An 11,363-nucleotide genomic window follows, 5' to 3' on the forward strand; every position below is an offset into this window, starting at 1 on the left:
TTTTGATGATCTGTGCTTTACTTTAGAGTATATTTTTAAAGAACTTAACTTAAAGTACTTACTTGATCGGCTCTACATTTCGAAGATCAATATTATACTTTTGACTCCACTATTTATTTATTTTTTACCCAGGCTGGACTAAAAAATTATCATTGTAAATTTTTTTTGCTTGCGTTTAGTGTTTTTTTAGGGACACAAATAGCACTAAAATAAATAAATATAAATGGTAGTTTTCGTGAACCTGTACCAAATGGCATCACTGGCCAAAGTGTGACAAAATACATTTTGGTTATGAAATATGCAGTCATGTATAATCTTGTTTTTGTCTTATTTATTGGTAATCTAAAACACAAATTAAATTACCTTTAGTCAGGCGAAAAATCCACCACCAGCTTGTTAGCTTTTCCTGCATTAATCCGGAGGCGATTTTCCTCACACCAAGCTACAAAGTTCTTGTTTAGTTCTCGGTACTCTGTCTCATCTCCATTGTTGATGAGACCATTGATGGCAGAGTCGTTTGAGAACTTTTGCAGGTGACGGTTCGTCGTGTGGCGTGAGAAGTCGGTTGTGTAAACATAACTGGACACGGCACGTCTTTGTCCAAGCGCTTGACCATCGTTGTAGGATGAACTCCCACTGTGTTGCTAAGGAGGATCACACACTTGTTGTCATTCCATTTGACCGCGACAATCCCTTCTGAAGATCTGTAGTTAAATGCTTCTCGCCCTTTCTTCTTCAACTCATTGTCCTCTATCAAGGGAGCTCCACCAGTGCGTTTTTTCACAAGCTGTGCCGATGCATTTCATGCCAAGACTTGATTCCAGATCCTTGAGTAGGCTGTATCTGGTGAAGTCTCGGCTCAGGGATGGTCTTTCAGAGGGTCCGCACCACTTTGGCTTCTAGTAGAAACTTCGCTTCTTTGTCACTGAGAGACGTTGAAGATTGTGGAGGGTCCTTGGTAGAGTAGCAGGTCATGGATGATTCCAGAGGTACTGGCCTGACTGTAGATCTGCGGTGTCTGGGGGCCCTGAGGTGTTGCGCTTGCTCTGTCCTGGCAGGGGTCGACGGCTCCCCTCTTTGGTGGAGATTTTCATGCATGCCAGATCCACCACACCAGCATCTATCGAAACTCAGACACAATCTGCTTCCTCCTCAGGTCATTGAATCGGTGGAGGCTGGTGTCTGTGGATCTCACTCTGCTTCGTTTGTCCTTCCTTCCTTTCCTCAGTCTCTCCTTTGGTCTCTTGAGGTCTCCCTGATTTTTTGGATTTGTTGGAATTTAGATGTTTCTGGGGTTGGTGAAGAACTCTGGTTGGTGGCCCGGTGGGTGGTGTCTGGTCGGTGCTGGATTTCACTTTCCTTTGTTTTCTTTGGTCCTTCCTCGGGTCTCCTGACGGCGGTGTTCGGTTTAGGTGAACGGTATGGGATTTTTTTTAATAGGTTTTTGGTGAACTAACGAATACACACACACGCACGCACACGCACTTACTCACCCACATACAAAAAAAAAAGAAAAAAAAAGAGCAATGATGATGACATTACCGAATGAACAATAAATACTGAGCTCTTTCAAAAAATAAAAAATTAAAATTAAAATAAAAAGACAAAAAAGAAACCACAATCAATATAACACACACACACACACACACACACACACACACACACACACACACACACACACACACACAAAATCCAATATTTGAACCAGAAATATGTTATAAACTAGATGTGGTTTTAGAAAAATGTGCATCTTGCTCAGTGCCCTAAATATAGTGCAGAATATGCCAAACTGATATGGTGGGCATTATTAAGTTAGCGGTGTTTAAGAAAAGAAAAAAAAGTTAGCGGTGTGAGTGTATTTTAAACATTTTATCTTTTTTTTTTCAGTGTTACTGGCCAAAGAACAGAACTAATCACAGTACCCGCACTCACGTCAGACCAGAATTATGTCTCACTATCGTTTCTACTGGAATAAGACGTGCTCGAGTACAGCACTGCATTGATTTTAAAATAAAATACTTGCACTTGTAGCTCTGTTTCATATTTTTACTATATAAACGTTATTATATAAATAAACAGGAACACTGGAGTCAGCATTGAGCATTCGTAAACACCATTACTATGGTTTTACTTGGGGATTTTTCCTGAACAAATAATCACAAACACACAAAATAAATATTTTAAATAACTCAAAATAAGCTAATTAAAAAAATATATATAAAAATATCCGTACTTTGCCTGAAGTACTGCACTGGAGTACTTTGACTACCACTGCTCCCACGAGGGTCCTATTTTCGTGGCGCCCATGCATTTGCTGTAAAAACGAGCACTTCCTCATCTTCGGCCGGGCAAAGTCTAGTATAGTATGTTTGTGAATTTGGTAGAGTGTGCTACAACACAATGTAGTAATTAATTCTTTGCATACAATATTATTGTCTATATTTCGGAAATCACCTCTTTTACCGCGGTATGTGTGCGCGTTGGCGCAGACCACCTCTGTCTAATTGCACCAAGCAAAGTCAGTCTATGAAATTGCCAAATTAGTCTGGCCCCACCCCTTGCAAATTTGCGGCAGACTTGCGCTGAATCCAAAAACAGGACCACAAAAGTGCTTAATTTTGTGGCCTCCCGGTGACCCAAAAACATAGAACAGATCCTCAGATCCTGCTCATCTGCCATGTTGATAAAGAAATCCATATTCTCATAGAACTCTGAAACTGACAGTAGGGGATCCTTTTCTTAGATTTCATCAGACGTTTCAATCCTTTTCAGGCCCTCCTGCTGTTTCATTTTATCCATCAAGAAGATGGTCGGCTCAGCCACCTTGCCTCTCAGCAACCCTGCAGTGAAAAACAGCCAGGTTAAGTGCAGCCATTATGTGCTCTACTGGCCCCTGTTTAATGAAAAATGAAATCTCGCTAAGTTGGAATCATTTTATTTTTATTCTGATTCTCCATATACTTAAACAGAGATTAAAAATGTATGCGCTCATAGTACATCTCTGTATCACAAGTATGACTTATCAGACAAACTTGCATCTCGTGAGCGTAACTTTCAATTTGACATAGTCTTTTAACATACCTTGCATACTTCAGGGCGCGCTGGTGGTTCTGTTGCCAGGTGATCTCCTGTTGTAACTGAAATGACAGAAATTAATTCTAAAAGTTCTTGATCGCAGTCTCCAAGACAGAACCGCGCTTAACCCTGAACAAATATACACCAGTTGTTGGAACTTTGCCTCAATAGCACATATTTCCAATTCATGGGAATATTTTACAGGCAAAAACATGGTTGCGCTATGGGCAAGCCTGTACAAGGAGGACATTGAAATGATGGTCTACTGCATAGGTGTCAAACTCCGGTCCTCGAGGGCCAGAGAACTGCAGGTTTTGGATGTTTCTCTTCTCCATCACAGCTGATATATGATCCGCTCATCAGCAAGCTCTGCATAAGCATAACGATCCTGCTGATTGGAATCAGCTTGTGTTGGAAGAGGGAAACCTCCAAAACCTGCAGGACTGCAGCCCTCGAGGACCGGAGTTTGATACCTATGGTCTACTGTATCTTCACCTCAAAAAGATGTGGATGAAATTGGGGCGGAGGCAGTGTTTTATGTACTTCTAAAAATCTCCCTTGAGCATCCAGCTACTCCTCAACGTGCAAAGAACGTACTGTCAGCGTTCCGGTACGCTTGACATTTGACAAAAAGCATGTTTTCTGATCCCAAAAAGCTGTTCTGGTGAGCGCCGCTAATCCGCGAACTTGCATATAATATGGAGGTCCTGCGCTCATCACATCACCAAGAAAAACTCAGATTTCATAGGTGCAAAAGTATGTGAACCTCTCACTTAATCAGACATTGCACCTCCTTTTGCAATGAGAACTTCATCCAAACACTTTCTTTAGTGATTTATCAGTCTTTCACATCTACTTTGGGTTATTTTTGCCACTCTTCCTTGCAAAATGCAGCCAGTTGAGAGAGGTTGGATGGGCGTCCAGCATAAACTGCCTGCTTCAGGTCCTGCCACAGTATTTTGAAAGAATTTAAATCAGGATTTTGACTGGCCACATCCAGAACATGTCCAGAATCTTGTTGTTCTTCAGACATTCCTTGGTTGTATTGCTGGAAAGCTTCGGATTATTGTCATGTTGCATGATCCATCGTCTACCAGGCTGTACCTTCAACAAAGGACCACTTCAGGTTATGATCCAGGATTTCACAATATTCCTCTGAATTCATGATTCCCCGGACTATGTGGAGTTGTCTAGGTCCTGAGGATGAAAAGCCAACCCAGAGCTTAACATTCTCACCACCCTGCTTCACTGTAGGGAGAAGGTTCTTTTGCTGGTATGCAGTGTTGACTTTTCATCAAACATGACTGTTTTAATTGTGACCAAACAGTTCAATTTTGGACTTCTAAAAAGCTTCAGTGTTGTCCAGATACTCGCTGGCAAAGTTGAGATGGGCAGCTTTGATCTTTGTTGTGGGCAGAGGCTTCTACTTAGCAAGCCTTCCATGAAAGCCTTGTTGATTGAATTTTCTTCTGATTGTTGAAGCATGCACGTGTCCCAGATGCAGCAAAAGAGGTCTGCAAATCCCTTGAGGTGATGCACAGGATGGCTTTCACCTGAATGATCATTTGTCTTGTGGTTCTTGCTGATATTTTAGAAGGTCGTCCACTTCTAGGCTGGTTTGTAGTAATTTTCAGTGTTTTCTAGTTGCAGACAATCTGTTTCACAGTGAAATGATGAAGATACATTTTTTTTAGATGACTTTATAGCTTTCCCCAGACAGATGTGCTGTCACCACCCACTTCCTGAGGTCCCCTGAGATTGCTCTTCCTCTCAGCATGACTGACCTGTATGGGTTCACCTGGGTAAGACTCAAGTGATGTGGTTTTGTCTCTGTTTCAGTCAGTGATGCACAATTTCTTTGCTAAACCTCTCATTTCATTGGTCCATTCCAGGGGTTAGTTTAGCTACCAATTTGTCCTTCCTGATCCTACTTGACTGCTTGTTTTAAGCAATGCAGCTCAGGGTTCACTTACTTTCGCACCTACATGAATTAAGTTTTGACTACTCAATTGATTAAAAAAAAGAGCAATGCATTGAATTCATAAACCTACTCCTGTTATTTCATATCAAATGTAATGGTTCAGATTGAACAACAAAATCAGGTTGAAACAATTGGAAAATCCAAATTGCTCAAGAGGTTTACAAACTTTTAAACAAAAGTGTATATATGGAATTAGGGGAGTACCGACACTTATTTTTCCCCCACTTAAAACACTGGCTGCAGGTGCCTGCTATAAACCACAAAAAAATTGCAAAATTTCAAGTGAATTAAGTCATTGTGAAATACAACAAGCCTTACCATCAGCATGAAAATTCCTGGAGGACAGGTCTGTCTAGGAAAATTCTGTTGAAATCAAAAGATGAGAAAAGCACAGTTAAGCTATGTTCCGTTGAAGACGTACACACTAATTTTTACAAAGCAAACAATGCTTAGGGAAACGTACTTCAAGGTCTGCTCCTGCCTTTTTCATCCATCGTCCCACTTTGATTCAGCTCGTGATTTGTCTGACATCAGGTTACAAAGTTAATTAAATGATCACTGTTGCAGCCATAGAATATGGATAGTTATTTAACCTGCTATGGAACAAGGCTATTTTGGAATCTGTGTTATCAGAAGAAGACTACTTGTGGATGATGTTGCCTAAGAACAAATAAGTTTTTTTGTTTTTTAAATAGGCCTCATCTCCAAACTAAATAGGACGAGAAGAATCCACGAATAGGATCTCCTTATGTGTGAACAATAAATTAACAGCTAATTTTGATTTAAATGATCCTGAAATCGTTTTAATTGACAATCTACGGATGAGTTGGTGGTCTGCTGCAGCAATACAAGCTGGAAATAGAATGTTATTTGTGGAGCCCAAGTTATTCCGGTAGCATTACCATAGCCTGGAAATCCAGACTCACTATCCGGCCGCCCAATCAGTCGCATTTCTGAGGCGGGGCAAACCTGAGCTAACAAACCGTGGCATGAACCATTGAGCGAAGAGCGGATGTGATGTCAGAAAAGCGACTCATTGAAGTCTTTTTTTTTTTTTTTTTTTGCATAGACGGAGTAAAAATCCAACATGACTATTAGCCAAAGAGAGACAGTAGTGAATGACTTATGTCCTTGTTCCGGGGAAACCTTGAAGATGTATGGTGTCATGAGTCACTCTGTTTTCGCGTTAGCGAAGACGACGTCATGCAAATAAGACGAATTTGATTGGCCGGCCTGTTTTCGGCCAGTGCCGAATCGCTGTCTATGGACACCTGTCCAGATGTTTCCTTTTCAAGAAAGTGGGTGTGGCTTGCCAGGCTAGCATTACCAACCATACACGTCCACACATAATACAAAAAAAATAATAAAAATACTCACATTAGACTCCAAGCATTCACTCAAACCAAGGCCCCTGAAGTCCTCTCTTGTGCAACAGGTTTCGCCCTCTTTGCATATCACCTCTGCAGATGTTCGATTTCTATCGAGGACATGGTTAAGCTAAAAGGAAAAAGTAATTGATGAGCTGAAGTTATCCACAGAATACATTTAACCTTAATCTTACAATACTTACGAGCTCATCTGGAAGAGGGTCAAAGTTCCTCTTGCACTTTTGAGTGGAAAGAGCATATGGATGGTCCTGTTGTGGACCAGACAGAGAATATGAATGGTGCCCCTGCTCACAACTTCCCGTCGTCATACCTGAAGACATAAATATGGACCATTAAATTACATTATGAATCATTAAATAACAATAACTAATTTGGATTCTGATCCAATCAATGGTGAGCTTAAACCATGCATACTTATGCTAACACTGTTTATAAATGTTCAAACAAAATAGGCACCTTATCGTGATGTTTACATTCAGTGGTCGGTAAAATGGTGACACAAACAATTTTGACAGCTATGCTGGGTTAGCACTAAAATAAGCAACGCTTACATTTCTGTCTATAGTCTGGCGTCAGGTGATTGACAATGACTGTCTCCAAGGTGTCCTCTTTTACGGTGGCCACTCCTTTGCCAGACAAGCTGACGACACTACGTGGATCTTTATGAAAGGTCATCATGCTTGGTTTCACTTTTCGCCTCTTTTGATCTGTAGACAGGAAAGCCTTTTCTTCTTTATCAAAGGCTGTTGTGCAGCGCTTCCTCTTGCGTGATGCAAAACTTTTTTTTTGCTGCTGTTGCTGGACTCTTTCTACATTTTCAAGAACCTACAAAACAAAGGGCCAAATAAAGTCACATTAACTCATTTGCTCCCAAAAATGTATAAAAACTTTCTATTTTAAATATTGCCATGGTCCCAAAAACATATTTATATGATTTTTTTATGCTACAGCATACAGAAGGCTTTGGTGCAGCCTCTGACCTGGAGAGGTCGCTTAAAGCAATGGTGGTTATTACAAAAAACGGCCAGCAGGTAGCAGGAGAGTATACGAGATCAACCACGGCCATGTTGCAACGAGCTCTTTTTCCCAGTGTTTTGAACAGGTTTGTGAATAATGATGAAACTAGGCTACATTCTAATGCTAATTGCTGCAAAACGGAGACATATACAAATATACTTTTTTCCTGATGAAAGATGAGACTAATCTTTCTTTTGGGAGGTTTCATGTTTTTATAGCAATAGAACACCATCTTCTGTGGGACTTTCCAAATTGGTCAAAATTCTGTAAACCAGGCTGGAGCGAAGGGGGTTGCTTCAGTGAAAACGGCTGGGAGTCAATGAGTTAAAAACAAATACACACATTCACATCCACATATGCCTTACAACCTTTTCATTGAGGTCTTTCATAGATTTAATCCTGGCTTCCAGGTGTTGCTCTTGGTCCTCAACATCAAACTGGTCACCCATGGGACAAGTGTTAAGAGCCTCAGGAAAAGGAAGGAGGTGACGACGATGAAAGAAGAGGAAAAATGGGCTGTTCTTCATGGAGCTCTAATTAAAAAAAGTTAACAGGAACAAACAATGTAATAGTCCAACCTCAAGAAGACAAGTAACAGCTGGACCATTAGTAGGGTTCATGTTCTGAATTTGAAATTTAAAAACCATACCTGCTTGGCAGTATTTATGCCATATAACACAGCTTGCAGGTGGACATCCCAGTCATTGTGATGCTCATTGACATATTGCCGGAGAGCACGTTTAATATTTGGATTAGTGCGTCCATCCTGCACAGCGACAATATGAATTGCAGATTTATGTGCATACAAATATTAAGACCAATAAAAAAAAATAGAAACACTAGAATTATGTAAGTTCCTTATGGACCACACAGAATTTATAATAATATATATTTATAATAATCCATCCATCTTCTTAACCGCTTATCCTCACAAGGGTCGCAGGGGACGCTGGAGCCTATCCCAGTTGGCTTCGGGCAGTAGGCGGTGTACACCCTGAACTGGTTGCCAGCCAATCGCAGGGCACGTAGAGACGAACAACCATCCACACTCACAATCACACCTATGGACAATTTGGAGCGTTCAATTAACCTGCCATGCATGTCTTTGGAAATGTGGGAGGAAACCAGAGTACCCGGAGAAAATCCACGCAAGCACGGGGAGAACATGCAAACTCCACCAAGGAAGGCCAAAGCCCAGACTCAATCTCACGTCCTCTGCACTGGGAGGCGGACGTGCTAACCAGTTATCCACCGTGCCGCCCATATTTATAATAATGTTTATTTAAAATCATATTTATTTATTAATTTATGTTGGCAAAAACTTGAAGTTGGAGTGCAACTTGTGCACTGTGCAGTAGGACGATCATTTATTTTTTTGGTACAAAACAAGAAAATGTTTACACATTTAAAAATAATAAGACCAATTTTAAAAAAACCACACAAAAATTATATAAGTTCCTTTTGGACCAAACAGAATTTAAAATAATATATATATATTAATGTTGGCAAAAACTTGAATTTGGGAGTGCAGCTTGTGCACTGTACAGTAGGATGATCATTTATTTTGGTACAAAACAAGAACATGTTTAAAGGTAAAAAAATAAATAAAAAAATGTTAAGACAAATAAAATTATTTGAAACACACACATTCCTTTTAGATTAAACAACATTTATTAAATTAGTTTTTTTTTTAAGTGCAAATATATAAACTTAAACAACTCAAAAATTTGTATTAATAATCTTTTTTTTACGATTATGCTGATTTTGTAATTTTGGAGTGTAACAATTGAGATTGAATTTCAAATAATTGCACAGCCCTACAATGAAACGTGTAAAAAATTGCATTCATATTTACCTGCTCATTGGTTTGGTGATGGCAGGCGCTTGACACATGTTTTATGTTTAAGAGTGTGAAGATCTCTTCATTTAGCTGGCAACAAGTATACGAAGAGGTTTGAGACTTTTGTGTTCTATTTCTCAATTACATGACACACATAAGATGCAGCTATTAAAATGAAAAGAAAAGAAAAGGTTAAGTCATACCTCATTCACAAACGTCCTGTCTTGGTTAGATATTACTTTCTTGACCATACCAAACAAATAAAATTTGGACATAAGTGCTGCTGAAACCTCCACAGCAGACTTAGACCCTAGAGATTCAACAACAACAAATTTGCTAAACAAATCAGTCAGCGTCAGAATATACTTATTTTTTCTGGCAGTCTCCTTTAGCGGGCCTATCACGTCCATCTCAACCACACTCCAGTTCTCTCCCACCTGTGAATATAAATTTCAGTAGTTCATCACCTGTAAACTGGAGTTTCAGGGCTCAGACAGGCCCACTTTAGTTCACAGCATTTTAATGAAGATGTATTAAAAAAAAAGGGGAAAAAAATACAATAAAAAAAAGATGTATAATTTTTTGCATATTAGTGGATCAATCTAAAATTACTTCCCATTCTACCCAACACCGATATGTATACTAGTGTATTTGATCACAAATTAAAATAACTGAATGCCTTACTAGATCACAATCAATGTTTATACAGTGTATAACGCAGATAACGGGACAGTAAGACAAGGTACGAGATAAGTCTGCAATCAAACAGTAACTTCCTTATAAGTGTTGTGAGCTAATATGGGTTTTCAGTATTATTAACAAGGGAAGGGTTTATAACATTGAATTAAAAAAATGGGAATTTCAGTCACATTTAGAACCCAATCATTTCTACAGGTCCAGCCAAGCCCTGCTATTTATATCTTCCTCCTCAGTCTCACGGCCAGTCTTACCCTGGCTCAGGGGCGGGCTGACCCACTGGGGTACCGGGGATTTACCGCTGGTGCCCCGAAAAAAAAAGAAAAGAAATAGGAACAATGCATAGATCAGCACTAATTGCGTGAGCAGGGGCGGTCTGACTATTGGGGATTTCAGTATATTTTTCCTTACGGCCGTGGTCTGTCCAAGGCCGATTTAGACCGGCGTTTATTATTATTATTTATTTTTGCCCCCCTCGTGTTTTACTATACACATATGAATCTTTTAAGGAAATATATGTACAGCCAGTCCACTATATAAATACAGGCTGACTAGTCGAGACGTAGTCTAGGAAGCCACAACAAGCCCCCAATGGCCCCGCAGCCGCGCTCACCGGCCGCCACTTGCGAGGAGCACACACACGCCTGGCGGAATGACTCGCCCAAATCAGCGAGGGAGAAGAGAGAGAAAAATGTCGAAAAGAAAGAAGGCAGGTAAGAAGAAAATGGGCGATGCGGAAAAAATAAGATTGAAGAAAATAAAAATGCTTCATGAAAATGCAACCAAATGTGCAAAAATTACGGAGCTTTTTAGTGGAGGAAGGGGGCCCAAAGATGCTGGTAGGCCCGGTGGAAAGCACATTTAATGGCTAGTAGTCTGTACATTTAATGCAAATGATTTTGTCATTGAGGATCATTGATTGATTGTTGTTGCAATGCTCACCATCAAAAAATCATCAAGAAGACCTACATCTGTGATTTGATCACATCACAGTTAGCAGTTAAGGAATGCTTCCATATTATTTCATATGTGGACAAATTAGCTGGATTACTTTCACATAAGCAGGTGAGTGCGTGTGTGTGTGTGGGGGGGGGGGGGGTTGTGTGTGCGTGTGTTTTTTCTTACATCGATTGCTATGTGTATTAAGAGCACAATAGTTAACATTATTATGATTATATATACATTTATCATTAGCAGCAGAAACATCAGCTGTTAAAGCCACTAGTGGAGGACATATTGAAGGACTGGGTGACTCCAGTCATGGTGGTGAGGAGGTTCTTGGAGGAGAAGGAGGAGGGGGAAGGTGTGTTGGCCTCATTGAAGGAGGAGGTGGAGAAGAAGGAACCGAATGAAGCAGGAACTACTA

Source organism: Leptonotus elevatus, chromosome 16, assembly GCF_054856555.1.
Source record: "Leptonotus elevatus isolate MCC_2025b chromosome 16, RoL_Lele_1.0, whole genome shotgun sequence".
Classification (NCBI taxonomy): Eukaryota; Metazoa; Chordata; class Actinopteri; order Syngnathiformes; family Syngnathidae; genus Leptonotus; species Leptonotus elevatus.